Source organism: Lissotriton vulgaris, chromosome 8 (genome assembly GCF_964263255.1).
Source record: "Lissotriton vulgaris chromosome 8, aLisVul1.2, whole genome shotgun sequence".
Taxonomy (NCBI): Eukaryota; Metazoa; Chordata; class Amphibia; order Caudata; family Salamandridae; genus Lissotriton; species Lissotriton vulgaris.
Genome location: NC_141696.1, coordinates 1,522,618,114 through 1,522,633,707, shown reverse-complemented (window position 1 = coordinate 1,522,633,707; position 15,594 = coordinate 1,522,618,114). Strand labels below are relative to the sequence as shown.

The 15,594-nt window shown below is 46.6% G+C and overlaps 1 protein-coding gene across 1 annotated transcript in view; it reads right to left on the bottom strand.

The window, feature by feature from the left end:
• Positions 1-15,594, bottom strand: part of LOC147699077 (sodium/potassium-transporting ATPase subunit alpha-1-like) — a 3,282,495-nt gene that overhangs the window by 427,434 nt on the left and 2,839,467 nt on the right. The window lies entirely within an intron of this gene.

Below are 15,594 nucleotides of genomic sequence, written 5' to 3'. Positions count from 1 at the left end.
GCTTCGGTCTTCTGCGGTCCGTACGCAAGATCCTGCCTCTTCTTCCCCTCCCATCCAGGAAACTACTTGTCCAGGGTCTTGTCTTGGCCCGGCTCGATTACAGCAATGCCATCTATCTGGGGGCCCCTGATTACACCTTGGCCAAACTCCAACGCACCCAGAATGCGGCGGCCAGGCTCATTATGAACCTCCCCCCTAGAGTATCGGCTAAGCCTGCCCTTAAAGCCCTACATTGGCTCCCTGTCCGCCAGAGAGTAGAGCTCAAGGCCCTATGTACCACCCACAAGCTCATCAATGGAGCTGGCCCTGCCGCGCTTAAAAATATGGTCACCCCATATAAAGCCTCAAGACCCCTTCGCTCCGACGCCAAACATCTTGCTACGGTGCCCAAATTCAGGAAGGCTCGCACCGGCGGTCGCCGCTTTTCGGTCAAAGCCTCCACAGCGTGGAACTCACTCCCTCTCAGTCTACGCCTGGAACCCTCCCTCATGGTGTTCCGCAGGAAACTTAAAACCCTCCTGTTCCCCAAATAAGGCACTCCCTCTCCCACCCCTCTGGATCCTTTCAGGTTGAATAGCGCGGGGATGCCTACGGGTCACCAGGCGCTTTAGAAATCGCAAAAATAAAAAAAATAAAAAAAAATTTAAAAAATCACGCCGACGTAGGCCTAATAAGGAGTCGGTGACGTCAGACGGAGGCGCGCGCGATGCCGTGCTCCTATGACGTCGTCCACGCCGGCGTGCTACAAAGAATTTTCCAAACGTTGCTGACGCAGGGGGATATTCACAAGGTGAGGAATCCACAAGGCAGATGTATCTATCAGAATCCAAAACCACTAATAAGTGGAGCCAAAGAGGAGACGTATATGTTAAATAGCGTAAGACTAAGCGAGGACCCCTGTGGGGACTCCGCAAGGCAGCACAAATGGTTTGGATTGATAATCACCCAAAGACATCATCAGGACTCGGTCCGAGAGGAACGATTGAAGGAGTTTCCAAGCTTTGTACTGGATCCCACATGCCTTTAAACGGTCCATCAAAAGATCATGGTGGACGGTGTCAAAGGCCGCGGACAGATCCAGCAGGACCAGGGCTGCTTTGCCTCCCCGGTCCACAGTCTTCCTAATTTCCTCAGTCGTTTTAATGAGGGCCGACTCCGTACTATGTCCCTCTCTGAAGCCGTATTGCTTGGGATCCCATACATTCGTCTCTCGAAGAAAAGCACTAAGCTGTATATTAATGGAATTCTCTATCAGTTTTGTTGGCAGAGGAAGACGAGATATAGGACGAAAACTGTTTGGATCTTTAGGATCCAGATTGGATTTTTTCAAGAGGGGTAGAACAGAGGTCACCTTCCAAGTTTTAGGAAATTGACCGGTTCCCAACATCATGTTGAAAATTGATGTGAGGACACGTGAAATAGGCCAAGCGCCAAGCTGAGCCACTGCCACTGGGCAGGGATCGTCCGGGGAACCTGATCGTACTGCCAGAAGTAATTTATAAGTGGTTTCCACTGATAAGGGAGTAAACTCATCCATTGAAGGGTATGGTAGAGAGGATGAATTCAAAACCTCCCTAGCATTGAGACCACCTTAAACACTGAAAAAATTGTCTCAACTTTGTTTAGAAAAAAGTTAGCCAACCCATCACAAAGTTCCTGACTGGAATGAACTTTAACTGGAGATGGTAATACCAGACTTGAAATGGTCCTAAAACGTTCTTTTGATGAGCTCTCGGCCAAGTCAATTTTGGTAACAAAGTACTGTTGTTTGACAGTGAACAGATGCTGTTTATAGCTTTGGAGGCTCTTTTTATATGTCTCCTTATCAGCCTCTCTGTAGTCTCTCCGCCAACAGCGTTCAAGCCGCTTACATTTAAGTTTATGGTTTCGCAATTCTTCTGTGAACTACGGGGCGGAAGGAAGTGATCTTTTCGGGACAATGGTTCTTATTGGAGCTAATTTCCTACATACATTTTTCAACCATTCGGTATAGGTCACTGTAGCTTCCTCTGGTTTAGTAGTAATAGATCCTACAGAGGATGTAAGGAGTTCCTGAAATTCCTTCTCGTTCACTTTATTCCAAGCCTGGAATTGAATCTGTTTCTTGGGGCAACTGCCCCCATTAAGATGATTCTCTAGTTTCAGTTCAAACTGGACATTTGCATGGTCTGTCCAGGCCAGCAGCAGCGCCCCAGTGAAACTGAGCCCCGGGTGATTAGTAAATATTCCATCAAGGGTATGTCCCGCTTTATGGGTGGGGGTGGCTACACATTGAACCAGGCTGACGCCTTTCATCAAGTCTGTAAGAATCAGTGTATCTGGATCATTTGTAGCCTCCAGATAAAAGAAAACAAGTTACTTACCTGTAACTTTGGTTCCCCAGTATTGGTAACTTTCATAGATTCCCATGCTTTTGTATCATTCCCCGTTGTCGGAATGGGAGCCTCGGTAACAAAAATACCATAGCAGTAGGTACAAAAGAGAAAGAAAAAGGCCTAGGCCTCATTCCCTTTTGTAGCATATCACCCTCTTCTTGCAAAAGAGACCAAATTTAGGCAACAGCCAATCAGAAGTGCCTCACCCCATAGAACCCTCCTGAAGGAACCTCAAAGCCTCAGATTTTCGTAGCCGTTGTGTATCAGTAACCATATCTGATATCTGTTGTAGGCTGAGCTTTCCTCGGGGAGGTGGGTGGGTGCATGGGAATCCATGAAAGTTACCAATACTGGGGAACCAAAGTTACAGGTAAGTAACTTGTTTTCTTGCCTCAGTATTGGAACTTTCATAGATTCCCATGCTTTTGTATCAGAGTAGCAAGCAGTTAGCAATAAAAAACACATTTTGTGTATAAATACATTGCAATAGCCAACATGACATAAAGATACAAAATGTGCAAACAACGGAAGGTGGGATAGAAACGAAACCTCACCAATTATTGGAACAGGTTCCTCAGGACAGCCTGTCCCACTGCAGCATCATCTTGCTGTAAGGACTCCAAGAAGTAATGCTTGGTAAAGGTGTGGACGCTGCTCCAGCTAGCAGCTCTGCAAATGTCTTTAATCTGTACCCCCGCAAAGAGGGCCGTTGAAGATGCTACTGATCTTGTGGAATGTGCACGAATCCTGCTAGTCAGAGGTTTCCCTGCCGCAGTATGGCAATGCAGAATGGCACATGTGATCCATCTTGCTACCCCCTTCTTGGACAGCGGGAGACCTTTCTTTGGACCACCAAAGGCAACAAACAATTGAGAGGATTTCCGAAATCTCTTAGTACGTTCCAAGTAGAATTTTAAACACCACTGTACATCCAAAGAATGTAGCGTATTTTCCGCTGGTGTAGCCGGTTGAGGAAAGAACGCTTTCAGAATAACCGTCTCATTCAAGTGGAAGTCCGAGGGTACCTTAGGTATGAGCCTAGGATTAGTTCTCAAGATTACAGTGTTTATTTTAAATTGTAAGAAAGGTTCCTGGATAGTAAGGGCCTGCAACACTCCAATCCGTCTAGCCGATGTGAGGGTGAGGAGTAGAGCCAATTTCCATGCAAGGAACTTTGGGGCACATGCATCAAGGTAAATTGCATTCGCAAACTGTGCGAATCGCTAAATTCGGCCATTTGCGAATGCAATTACCTTTTTTGGGATGCATGAAGGTTTTTGTATTTTTCGCAGTTTAAAGAATCGCTAATATTTTTGCGATTCCTTAAAAAATCGCAAAAAGAAGGAATCGCAAATGTAACAAAAGAAAAGTGCATGCAAGAAAAATTGCTATTTGCAAATTTCTAAAAATTCGCAATTAAGAATTCTTAAATTTAGAAGAAGTCAGACCAGGTGGTAAATTAAGGAAAAAAAAACTACACAGGTGGAAATCATTTTGATGGTATATAAGGCACTATTTCTTGTGGCAAGGGGGCTGAGGCTGAGAGCTGCAGCAAGGAGGAGAAAGAGGATACATGATAGGATATTTAGACTGCGCATCACCTTACTTGGGCAGACAGAAGCAGAAATATACGATAAGTATAGACTGAATGCTGACACAATTTTGGATTTGATACATGAATTAGACCCAATTTTGCAGAGACAGACACGCAGGACACAAGCCATACCAACCCATGTACAGGTCTGGTGTTCACTGCACCTGCTTGCGTCAGGGTCCTTCCAGGGTGTCATAGCGACAGCTGGAGGTGTGTCCCAGAGTTCCCTATCGCGTTTCTATAATGCTTTCCTCAATGCAATCTAGCTAAGGATTAGGCATTACAATACATTTCCCAACACACAATAGGAATTGCTGCAAACAAAGTTAGATTTCTACAACATGGCCCAATTTCCACATATGATTGGCTGTGTAGATGGCACACATGTCCCCATTTGTCCTCCATCACAAAATGAGTACATTTACCGCAACAGGAAATGTTACCATTCTCTAAACATTCAGGTAATTTGCAATGCTATCATCACTTATTTAGTTGCAAGTTACCCTGGTAGTGCCCATGATTCTTACATTTTTAGGCATAGTGCCATACATGCACGACTGCTTGCTGGAGAATTTGGAGATGGCTACTTGCTTGGTAATTATATTCTCTGTAAAAGTATTAGAATTCTGAACACCTACTTGCCACATTGTACTCATAATGTGTATGTACCATCTAATTTTGCAGGTGACAGTGCATACGCTATAAGGTCGTACATCCTCACACCCTTTTTGAATCCAGCAACACGTAAACAACAGCACTACAACCATGCCCACATTTCAACTCGCAACGTCATCGAGAGGACATTTGGTGTACTTAAAACCAGGTTTCGAATACTGCACAAAACTGGTGGTGCTTTACAATATCGACCCGACATTTGTTGTAAAATAGTTGCCACATGTGCCATGTTGCATAACTTGGCCATCAGAAGAGGCATAGATTTGGTAGAGGAGGATGTACTACCTTACAATGATAACCAGCCTCAACAACCTCAACCACGACTACTTGGACCCGACGTAGCAGAGGGGAGAAGGAGAAGGGCTGAGATAACTCAACATTACTTTTAATTGAGGTAAGAATTACACAACGTTTTTTTTTTCAAACAGAAAACTTTATTTACTAATTGTTAAGTTGCATGGATTAAGGGTTCAAAACACATCTTTGTGCATGCAGTGTGTGAACAGAAAATTAAATAGTTTTTACTGTTCATAATATTTGCAATGCTTTGCTGCAGATGTATCATCGACAAAAGCTTTGTATGTAATAAAGTCATTTCCTATTTCTTGCGTCCACGCACCCCTAATGCCTTAGCAGAATTCTTTGGATCAGCCAAAGTTGCCTTCTCAGTAATTTCTACACTTCTGGTGCTTCGTCGTACCCCAGTTACACAAGGATCAATGTGGCTAGTAGAATTTGAAGCACCTACAATTCCAACAACATCTACTAGGCTCCCACTTGAAGTTCCACTATGCATGGCCTTCACAACTTTCATAAGTGTCATCATTCTCCTGGAAACTTCACCACAGCATTGTGACATTTGCATTTGCATTGCAACTGTTTGTTTTGAAAGCTGAGATGTAGTGTTGCAAAGACGTTGCATTGCCCTGCTATTCCCTTGCATGCTCAACATAGCCCTATGGTGTCTGCGGTCACTAGCCAATTGCTGGGCAGGTATTTTTGTGCACATTGTCTCAATTGCTGTAGCAACACGGTCAAGTTTCTGGGATGTTGCTTTCTGTCCATGCTTAAACACATTTGACATTTTCTGAATGCAGTTATGTATACCACCAATGTTTTGACTCATTTTGATAATTTTGCCCTTTATGGCACGGATGTCTTTTCCTTGCAGGCGTTGAACTTTAAGGATTTTCACCTCAACATCACTGGCATTCATATCATGCTCTCCTTGCCTTTGGATTTGTGATGTTCTGCGTCTATAAAACTGTTGCAGCCGACTGCGCCTGTTGTGCTGTATGTTAATGCTTGCTGGAGTTTGAGCAGCCTCTGGTTGTTGTACAGAAACATTGACATCATCTTCACTATCTGAGTGTTGTAGTTGGCGCACTCTGCTTGTTTGTCTCCTACGTGCAATTGTTGGGGAAGATGTTGCTGCATTAGATTCATCAGTTTCTTGTAAGTCCTGACTCTGGAACTCAGACCATTCATTTTCATTTCTGTTCACTTGTGTATCTATGATTGAAATAGTGCAAACAGTCTACTTTGCACTTTCAAATGTTTAATTTCTACATTAAACGTACAAATTGCATTACATGTGTCCTACTTTCATTTGTCCTTGTACAAATTTAAATTTCCAGCTTTTAAAAATGCACTTCTACATTACTGCTTCAAGTGATGGTGTACAACTGCTTCAGATTGCTTGATGACGACAATGTTAATTTTTGTTTCTTGTTCTTCCATTAGTCACTTTTTCTACTTTGATGCTATCCGTCCACTTGTAACCATAGATCATATTCATGAATAGCTTAGGGGGTAATGTCATGAACGAAATTAGGAATACTTACTGTACCGAATACAACACTTGACATCTGATTACGAATAGAGCATTTGAGTACGCACGTGATCCCCACATAATACAGTTATCGACCAACAAACGCCACTTGATATTGCTACTTCAACCTGTATAATGATTACCTGCATCCTTTGACAGTATTGTGTATATTAATGATGACTTTATATCAATAAAGATTTTCAAAAAAAAAATGCACTTCTGCCCAATACATTAAAAAGACTACGACTCCCATGATGCACTGGTGCAGTACTAAAAAGTATCAAAAATGACTGCATTCACATACATTTTAAGTTGTGTATTGTGAATGCTACTTGCTCAAAACTAAAATAAACTTTGTGTTCTCAATCACTCACATTCACATGCAACATACATGTTCTTTCCCTACCTTGAGATGTATGGGCATGCTCAGAGGTGTCAATATCAATTACGCCAACAACTGCCTCTGGGGTAAGGGTGCCTTCCACCAAGTCCTCAAGGGGGGTATTAGGCCTGTCCCTGGGTGTTCCTCCATCAGTTTTCTTAGCTGCCTTCATCCTGTTGGCAATCCTTTCTTTGGCACAACTGCGCAGGTCATACCATCGCTTTTGTAAATTAGTGATGTCACGGTGTGCAACCCCAACAGCGTTCACTTTTGCTTGAATTGCAAGCCATATTTTTCTTTTTGCAGCTTCAGGAACCTTCAAAGATAGCTTACCAAAAAGCTGCTCCTGCCTCTGAGTAACTTCCTCAATTAAGATTTCCAATTCTTTGTCAGTAAATTTAATCTTTCTTTTTCTGGCTTGTAAATCTTCTCCTGCATTTTCAGAAGCCATTTCACCTTCTGCTGCAGGCTCACAGTCTGCTCCAGTTCCTCCTAGCTGAGCACAAACTGCCAACTGCCTCTCCAACACCACTCCCTAAAAGCAGGTGTGTGCAATCAGTAGCTTGCTTCCTGGTTGTGAGGTCATGGAATTCAGCATCATGGGTAAATCGCAATTTGCGAATTCGCAATTTGTAAATTCGCAAATAAGAATTCGCAAAAAAAATGCGATTCGGAGAAAATTGCGATTTTCACCAAATCGCAAAAAAACCCCAAAATTTCATGATGAATTTCATTTTGCGATTCCTTAATTGCGATTTCCTAAAATTCGCAATTAAGAAATCGCAAAATGATACAATGATGCATGTGCCCCTTTATGTCAGAACGATGAATTAGTTCAAATGGGCTTTTCATGAGCTGAGAGAGGACTAGATTTAAATGCCAAGTCGGAGGCGGAGGCCTCACTGGTGGATAGACTCTGAACAAGCCCTTTAGAAATTGTTTGACAATCCTGGAAGACCACAACGAAGGTCCACACCCAGACCTTCTGTACCTCGAAATGGCCGCCAAATGAACTTTAATTGATGAATGGGCTAGTCCCGACTTAGCCAGGGATAGCAGATAAGGCAGAATCTGATGAGGCTTTGAAGCAAAGGGGTCAATTTTTTCTCTTCTACAACCGATACAAAACTTTTCAATTTTAACCAGTAGGCCCTGTTCGTTGAAGGAGCCCTCGCCTGGGAGAGGACCTCCTTAATCTCGCTCGATATGGGGAGATTCATAAACTCTCACTGCTCAGGAGCCATGCTGTCAGGTGTAATGACTGTGGATCTGGGTGCCAAACCTGTCCTTCGGACATTGTGAGGAGATCTGGAATAGTCCTCAAGGGAAGAGGAGGAGCTAGCGACAACAGATGGAGTTCCGTGTACCAGAACTGTCTCGGCCAAGCAGGGGGTATCAAGATCATCCTGCATGGTTCCACTTTGATCTTCCTGATGAGCCGCGGGATCAGAGCGATGGGGGGAAAGGCGTAGACAAATGTCCTTGACCAGGCTATCGAAAGCGCATTCCCCAATGACCCTTGGTGGTGAAATCTGCTTGCATAAGACCGGCATTTCTTGTTGGTCGGTGTGGCAAAGAGATCCACCTCCGGGATGCCCCACTGGCTGAAGACCTCTTCCAGAACACTCTGGTTCAACTCCCACTTGAGGCTGACTGAGGATGACCTGCTCAGCCTGCCGGCGTTCTCGTTTAGAACTCCTGGCAAGTGTTCCGCCTTTAGTGATATTCCGTGAAGTATCGCCCATTCCCAGATCTGTTGAGCTTCCTGCGACAATGGAAGAGACCTGGTTCCTCCTTCTTTGTTCACGTAGTGCATAGCCGTGGTGTTGTCCGTCCTGATGAGCACTTTTGAACCTCCTAAGCGGGGAAGAAAGGCTTGCAGAGCCAGTCTTATTGCTCTTAGCTCCAAAAGATTGATGTGGATCCGTTGATCATGAGGAGACCAATGGCCGCTGACATGTAGGTCTTGCATCACTGCTTCCCAACCCTCCAATGACGCATCCGTTGTTATTACCTGAGGAGACGGATCGTTTATGCAGGATAGACCTTGGGACAAGTTGTTCTGATCTGTCCACCATAAGGCTGCTTCCTTCATCATTGGAGTGACGGTCACCTTGTCTTCGAATGATCCGTGAACCTGTTTCCATTGGATGTCTAGTTGTTCCTGCAGAAGCGCATCCTCAGTCTGCAGTGAGGAATCAGAGGGATACACAATGAAATTACTCCCAGCAGAGATTTGTAGCGGCGTACTGAAAGACACCTTCCTTCTCGTAGGTTCCGAGCCAAGGTCTGTAGTTTCTCCCTCCTTTCCAGAGTCGGGTAGGCTTTTGAGAGATTCGAATCCGGGATGGTTCCCAGGAAACAAGCCTTTCTGGACGGGACCAGGGATGACTTTTCATTGTTTAGAGTGAGTCTCAGTTTCTGAAACAAATTTGTATAAGCCTCTACAGCGTCCAGCGCTGCTTCCCTGGACGGGGCCTTCAGCAACCAGTCGTCCAGGTAGGGAAAGACTTGAAAATGGTTTCTTCGCAGAAATGCTGCTACTGGCGCCAGCACCTTTGTAAAAATCCTCGGGCTGAGAGGAGTCTAAAGGTTAAAACCCTGAATTGAAAGTGGCTCTTGGCTACTGTGAATCGTAGAAACCTTCTGTGTGCTGGGTGAATCAGGACATGGAAGTACGCGTCCTCGAGATCAAGCGTGGCCATGAAATCCCCCGGGCTGATGAGCCTCAAGATGTCTTGGAGAGAGACCATCCGGAAGGACAGGGAGATGAGATAGGTGTTGAGCTCCCTGAGATCTAAAATGGGGCGCCATTTCTCCAGCGTCTTCCTTACCATGAAGAACCTGGAATAGAATCCTTGTCCCTTTTGATTGGAGGGGACCGGCTCTATTGCTCACTTCCGGAGCATCTGTTGGACTTCGAGCCGCAGGAGACGCAGGTGTTTCAATGGAATGGCTGCCGGGGGCTTGGGTGGAGGGACTTGCGTAAATTCCAAGGTATGTCCTTTCCGAATGATGTTGAGCACCCAAGGGTCCGATGTTATTTTGGACCAATTCTGAAGGCATTTGGTTACCCTGCCTCCAACTGATGACTTCTTGGAGGAGGGTCCAGTAGGAAGAGCCAGGAGGCCGCTATTGGCGCTTGAATGCATCCCGTCCCCGGCTAGCCTGTTTCCCCTTATTGTAAGCGTAGGGGAGTAGAACCTGCTATCCTATGGTCACCCCAAATTTTTGCTTTTTGCTTCACTGGTTTTTGACTTAATGTGGCTGTGGGCCTGCCAATCAGACCCACAGCCTGCTGTTCTCTCTCTAAATTTATGCCAAGGCACTTTAGGTGCCTTACTAATTGGAACATGGATCACCTTGTGAGCCCCTGTACAGTGTACCCTAGGTACCCATGGCATAGGTGCATCCAAGGCCTACCAGGGGCTGCAGCACGTATTGTGCCACCCCAGGCCTGGCCTTACTATTTGACACAACTGGCTGATCACTTAGCTGGGGCCAGGTGGTGTAATCACCCTTTGCTTTAGATATAGTATCTCTATATCTAACACATACAAGGACACACAGTAACCTATAAGTCACTCCTATGGCAGGCCTTATCAATCCTGGAGGCAGAGTGCTTAGTTATGTGTGAGATGGTGCTCTAGCATGAGCTAAGCCTGTCTGCAGCTTTCAGAACCGTGTCCTTTAGCTGATTCATGATAGCGTCATACCATATACTCTTAAGTTCATTATGAACCTTGCTGTGAAATGCTAACTCTGGTTTGACATTATCTAAACATGTCGAGTAAGGTGTCATACGAATTGGAATACTACCCCTTCGCCAATTCTGGTGATGTGGGTAGCATTCCACCCTTCTAGAGGGACACGACATGTACAGAACCTGAACCTCGGTTAAAGTTAAACAGAGCCTCAGCATCACAAAATGGATGGTGCCACCACAGACAAAAGTCTGACCTCCTGCTGCTGGGAGTCCTTCCAGCGAGGGAGGCTTAGACAAAGGGGTTCCTGCCTTGGGAGGTGCTAGCACCACCCCAGACAGGATTTTGTGTATCTGGTTAGGTAGGGCTGAATAGAATCAGACATGCCCAGGGCACACAAGGTGTCCCCGTGCATAGGCCAGTTCAAACCGGTGCTGGGGCACTCCAGCCCAGCTCTGGCGCGAAACTGGACAAAGGAAAGGGGGTGTAACCACCCCCCTTCCTGGTCCCACCTATAGGAAGGACCTAGTAGGTAGTCCAGCCCCTAGAATTGGTTTAAAAGTAGGAGCTGAGTCCCAAGACAGCAGATTACCCTGAAATTCGACTAAAGAAGAAGAAACTCTGGACCTTCGACGTTCTGCTGCTCAGAAGACTGAAGAATCTCCCTTGTGGCCAAGGAGTGGCCACCCTGTGAATACAGGCACCATCCAGCGATCAATGACTGCTTTGCCGCCGCCTCCTGCCGGAGCCCGAGCCCAGAGCCTGACAAGAACCAGACATCTAACAGCCCGATCCACAGTCCCTGCAAAGCTGAGACCAGTGGAGGCGACCTGAGACGTGGGACCGGATCTCTTGAAAAGTCCACGAGAAGCTGACTGTGCAGCACCTGAGGCACCCTCACCGCTGTGCTTTGGGTCTTGAGAAGCCCCACCACCGAGCCACATTTGCACCAAGGACCAGCCCTCCAACCCTCACGAGATCTGCGTGGGGCCCTTTTGCTTTGTGCCACTCGATGCGCCTTCCCGGTTACTAGTCCGTTGGCTAGTGGCCATTTTGGCAACCAAACAACAACTTTCCACCTCTGGTCTGGTTGCTCCAGACTGGCCCTTGCTGCTCCTAAAAGCAGCAACCCCTCTGACCTTGCTGGTTAGAGTGAGAAGCCTTCTTTGTTTCCTGCGTGGCTTGCATTAGCCAAAGCCTGTTTGCTCCGATCAAGAAGCCGACACCGCCATCAACTAGAGCCTACGTGGGACAGCTTGTGAGTGAATCCTGGTTGTCGTCATCGTCGCCTGGTCCACGTGGCTGAAGAGACAAGCTTCACAACATCGCCTGTTTGCACCCGACAACGCCTGGTTCCTTCCTGGTTCCACGCCGGTCACTGGCTAGTGACTGTGAACATTTTCCCCTCTGCTTTCAGGTCTTCACCACTTCAGATCCACCCTTGGATCCATCGGAACTCTTCACATCAGGTCGCCTGCAGCATCAACACTCCAAGGCTCCATCTGACATCCTACAGAATCCCAACACACTTTGACTCCACTGCCCCCGCTTCCTGTGGGTAAAGTAACGCTGGCACTCGGTGCCCCCGAGTAGTTAACTCTCCTAGTATCCAGATTCCAAAGGGTTAAGTTCTAGACTGACCGGAAGACTTCCTACCTTTATCTTTAACACTTTTACGCATCCATTGATTTCAATGTGAACTGCTCCTAACTTTGCGCACTGCAAACCAGATCCCGTGGGCTTCCTAGTTCCTAACTTGCATTAGTACAGCATAGCCCCAGCGATTCCCAAGGCCCTAGGCCTTACTTCCTTTTGACTCGTGGTACTTATACCACTTCTTTAGTATATGGTTTTAGGGGCCACCCGGGCCTATCCATATTTGTGCAACTTTTGTATACTTATCAATTGAATTGTTTTAACGTGTTTGCTTCTGTGCTCTTAAAGAGTTCAGGGGACTATTTGTAGTAATAAATACATATATATTTTGAATATATATCCTGTGTGGTGTCCTTTCACTTGGTGTTCAAGGGGTTACATATGGTAATACAGCCGGCTTCACATGCCAAAAGAGTTTAGCCTAAGACTGCTTTGTCCACGCTACCATTAGGATAGCTAGTCTATAAGGTTGACTTACAACCAATCACCATAAGGGTTGTTTGGACTGATACAAGGTGGTCACTAGAACTAGTGAACATTATATATCAGGCCAACTTCTCACAGTAAGGCCTGGAGTAGGTAGAAGATTGGCCTTGTCTCTGTTGATAAGGCTGGCGGTACTGCTGGGAACCTGAGCCATTGGATGAATAACGCTGCTGTTGATAGGATCCCCTGCAGTTATTACCTCTGCCTCTGGAACCCTTGAAAGGAGACTTGCGGTATTGAAGGGTACTCAAGGATCTGGCGGTTTCCGTGTCTTTTTTGATCTCCTGAAGAGTGCCATCGATTAGCTTCCCAAATAGTGCTTGTCCATCAAAGGGAAGGTCCAGGACTTTGTTTTGAATCTCCGGTCGAAACCAGGTATCCTTCAGCCACCCCTGGCGACGGAGGACTGCAGCCCCAGCCAGGGAACAAAACGCTGTTGTTGCAATGTCCATGGCACAGTCAATGATCTACATTGACGTCGCCTCTCCCTCCTGCAAGATCTTTTTTTGCCTCTGATGTTGATTCTGGAGGTAGCTGGTCCAGGAACGGAGCAACATCACACCAAAGTTGGCGGTCGTATCTGCCCAATATCGCCAGGGCATTGGCAGCTCGCACCAGAAGACTCGCCATCGACGAGAATAGTTTCCCAGCATTATCCAATCTCTGCCCTTCCTTGTCCGGAGGAGTTGTTAAGGGAGCAGAGGGGTTGCAGGATTTCCTCTGCGCTGCTTGCTAAATAACTGAGTCTGGTTTGGGATGGCCCGTTAAGGCCGCTGGCCCATCATCAGGTGCTCTATATTTCTTATCCAGACGCGGTAGCACAGGGACCACCGTCGCTGGGTTCTTCATAGCCTTAAGGCCTTCTTTCCACAGATGATCTACTATGGTATGGACCTTGTCGTCTTCCGATAGGGTTCCTTGAAGTCATACAAGAAACAATCCGTGGCCACCGCAGGCATAGCCAATTTAAACCTGCCAGCTGCTCTCTCCATCAGCTGATGGAAACCTCCTATGTCCGCTGGCGGGGAATCTACTGGATCCGGAACTGGAGATGAAGGGTCCGGAATGATGTATTCATCCCATTCAGTCGTATGATCAATTCCATGATCCGAATTTTGATCCTCTTCCGAGGAATCATCATGGGCGTCTGCCGGCCTGGAAGGTTCTTGCGGAAAGGATGCTTGAGGCTGAGGGGACACCTGAGCAGGTAATCCAGGAGTAGCCATTGAGGCAGAAGCCAAGACAGGCGTTGCAGGCGCTGCAGGAACCAGAACTGGCCTAGCAGCCTTAGATTTGTAGTCCTGCAGCATCTTATGCAGGTTCTGTAGGAATGAGGATGGTACTGTATCCATATCCTGCCCAGAATAATGTTGTGACTGGGCCGCCTGATGATGTTCACCATCCTCCTGGTCATATCCCCCTTCAGAGTCCGTCTCTGGACAGAAGTTGAGAGGGACTGTTGGCATAGCCATATAAGTCCTGGTCATCCTCAACTGACTCCACTTCCTCAAAGAGCAAAGCTGGTGGCAAGGGGGTCACTCTCCTAGGAGATGTCATCTCCGGCGTTATTCTTGTGACTGAAATTGTAATCCTTTTTTCAGATGACAATAGCGTCGACGGTTCCGTCGACGATGGTTGCACACTCGTCGACGAGATTGGTGTCGTCGACGATGAAATTGTCGACGCTCCAGCTGTCGTCATCGTTAAAGTTGTCGTCGTCGATGCTCTCGTCGACGACACTGTCGTCGTCGACGTCACCATCGTAGTCGGTGCTGTCACTCTTATCGTCGATGCTGTGGTCCTCGTCGACGCCTTCATCGACGACGCCGTCGTCAGCAACCCTCCCGTCGACGCTGACGAACCTGCCGTCGACGCTTCCTTTTTCGACGACGATCCCTTCGTCGACGAATCCCCAGTCGACGAGCTCGTCAACGGAACCAATTTTAATTTCGTCTTCAATTTCATCGTCGACGGAAACTCCGCCGTCAACGCCTTCGTCGTCGAGAACTTGGAACTCCTCTCAGAAGATTGGGAAGAGGGTTTCTTGAAGGCTGGGTCAGTCTTGGCACCCTTGGAAGGCGTAGATGGTCCTACCCTCTCCTTTTCACCGTGGTGAGGAGATTCGCTTGGACCCAGGCTCTCAGACTCTCTGGGGGTCTTTTTTGAGGCCTTAGAGGTATGTTCCACAGAAGGAGAAGGAGAACCCCTACCCCTTTTGACTGACCTTCTAGATGACACAGCTGATGATGACTCCTCACAGTCATTGGAAACTCCATGTTTCCTCTCCTTCTGTTTCTGAAGCCAGGTCAAAAGTCTACCAGCACGATCCCGGAGGGTCTTGGTAGAGGAAGTGCGGCAGATTTTACAGTCCCCCGCTTTATGATCTGGATAAAGACAATAGATACAACCTTTTCTTGCCACAGGTGGAGCAGGGCTTGAAAAGGGCCTTCTTCCTTTCCTTGTCAGCCATCCTTAAACAATCCTGAGGAGAAATTCTGAAGAAAAGTTTAAGAAAATCCTTTGAATAGAGAAGAAATTAGCAGAGCTCAAAGGAGACTCCCTAAGCACAACGTGCGGTAGCAAATCTGAGGCTCTGAGGTTCCTTCAGGAGGGTTCTATGGGGTGAGGCACTTCTGATTGGCTGATGCCTAAGTTTGTTCTCTTTTACAAAAAGAGGGTGATATGCTACAAAAGGGAATAAGGCCTAGGCCTTTTTCTTTGTCTTTAGTACCTACTGCTATGGTATTTTTGTTACCGAGGCTCCCATTCCGACGACGGGGAATGATACAAAAGCATGGGAATCTATGAAAGTTTCAATACTGGGGCAATTTAAAATCCCCAAAAATGGCATACGTTTCTGTAGTAATTGCTTCTACTAACAGGTTGCCAAT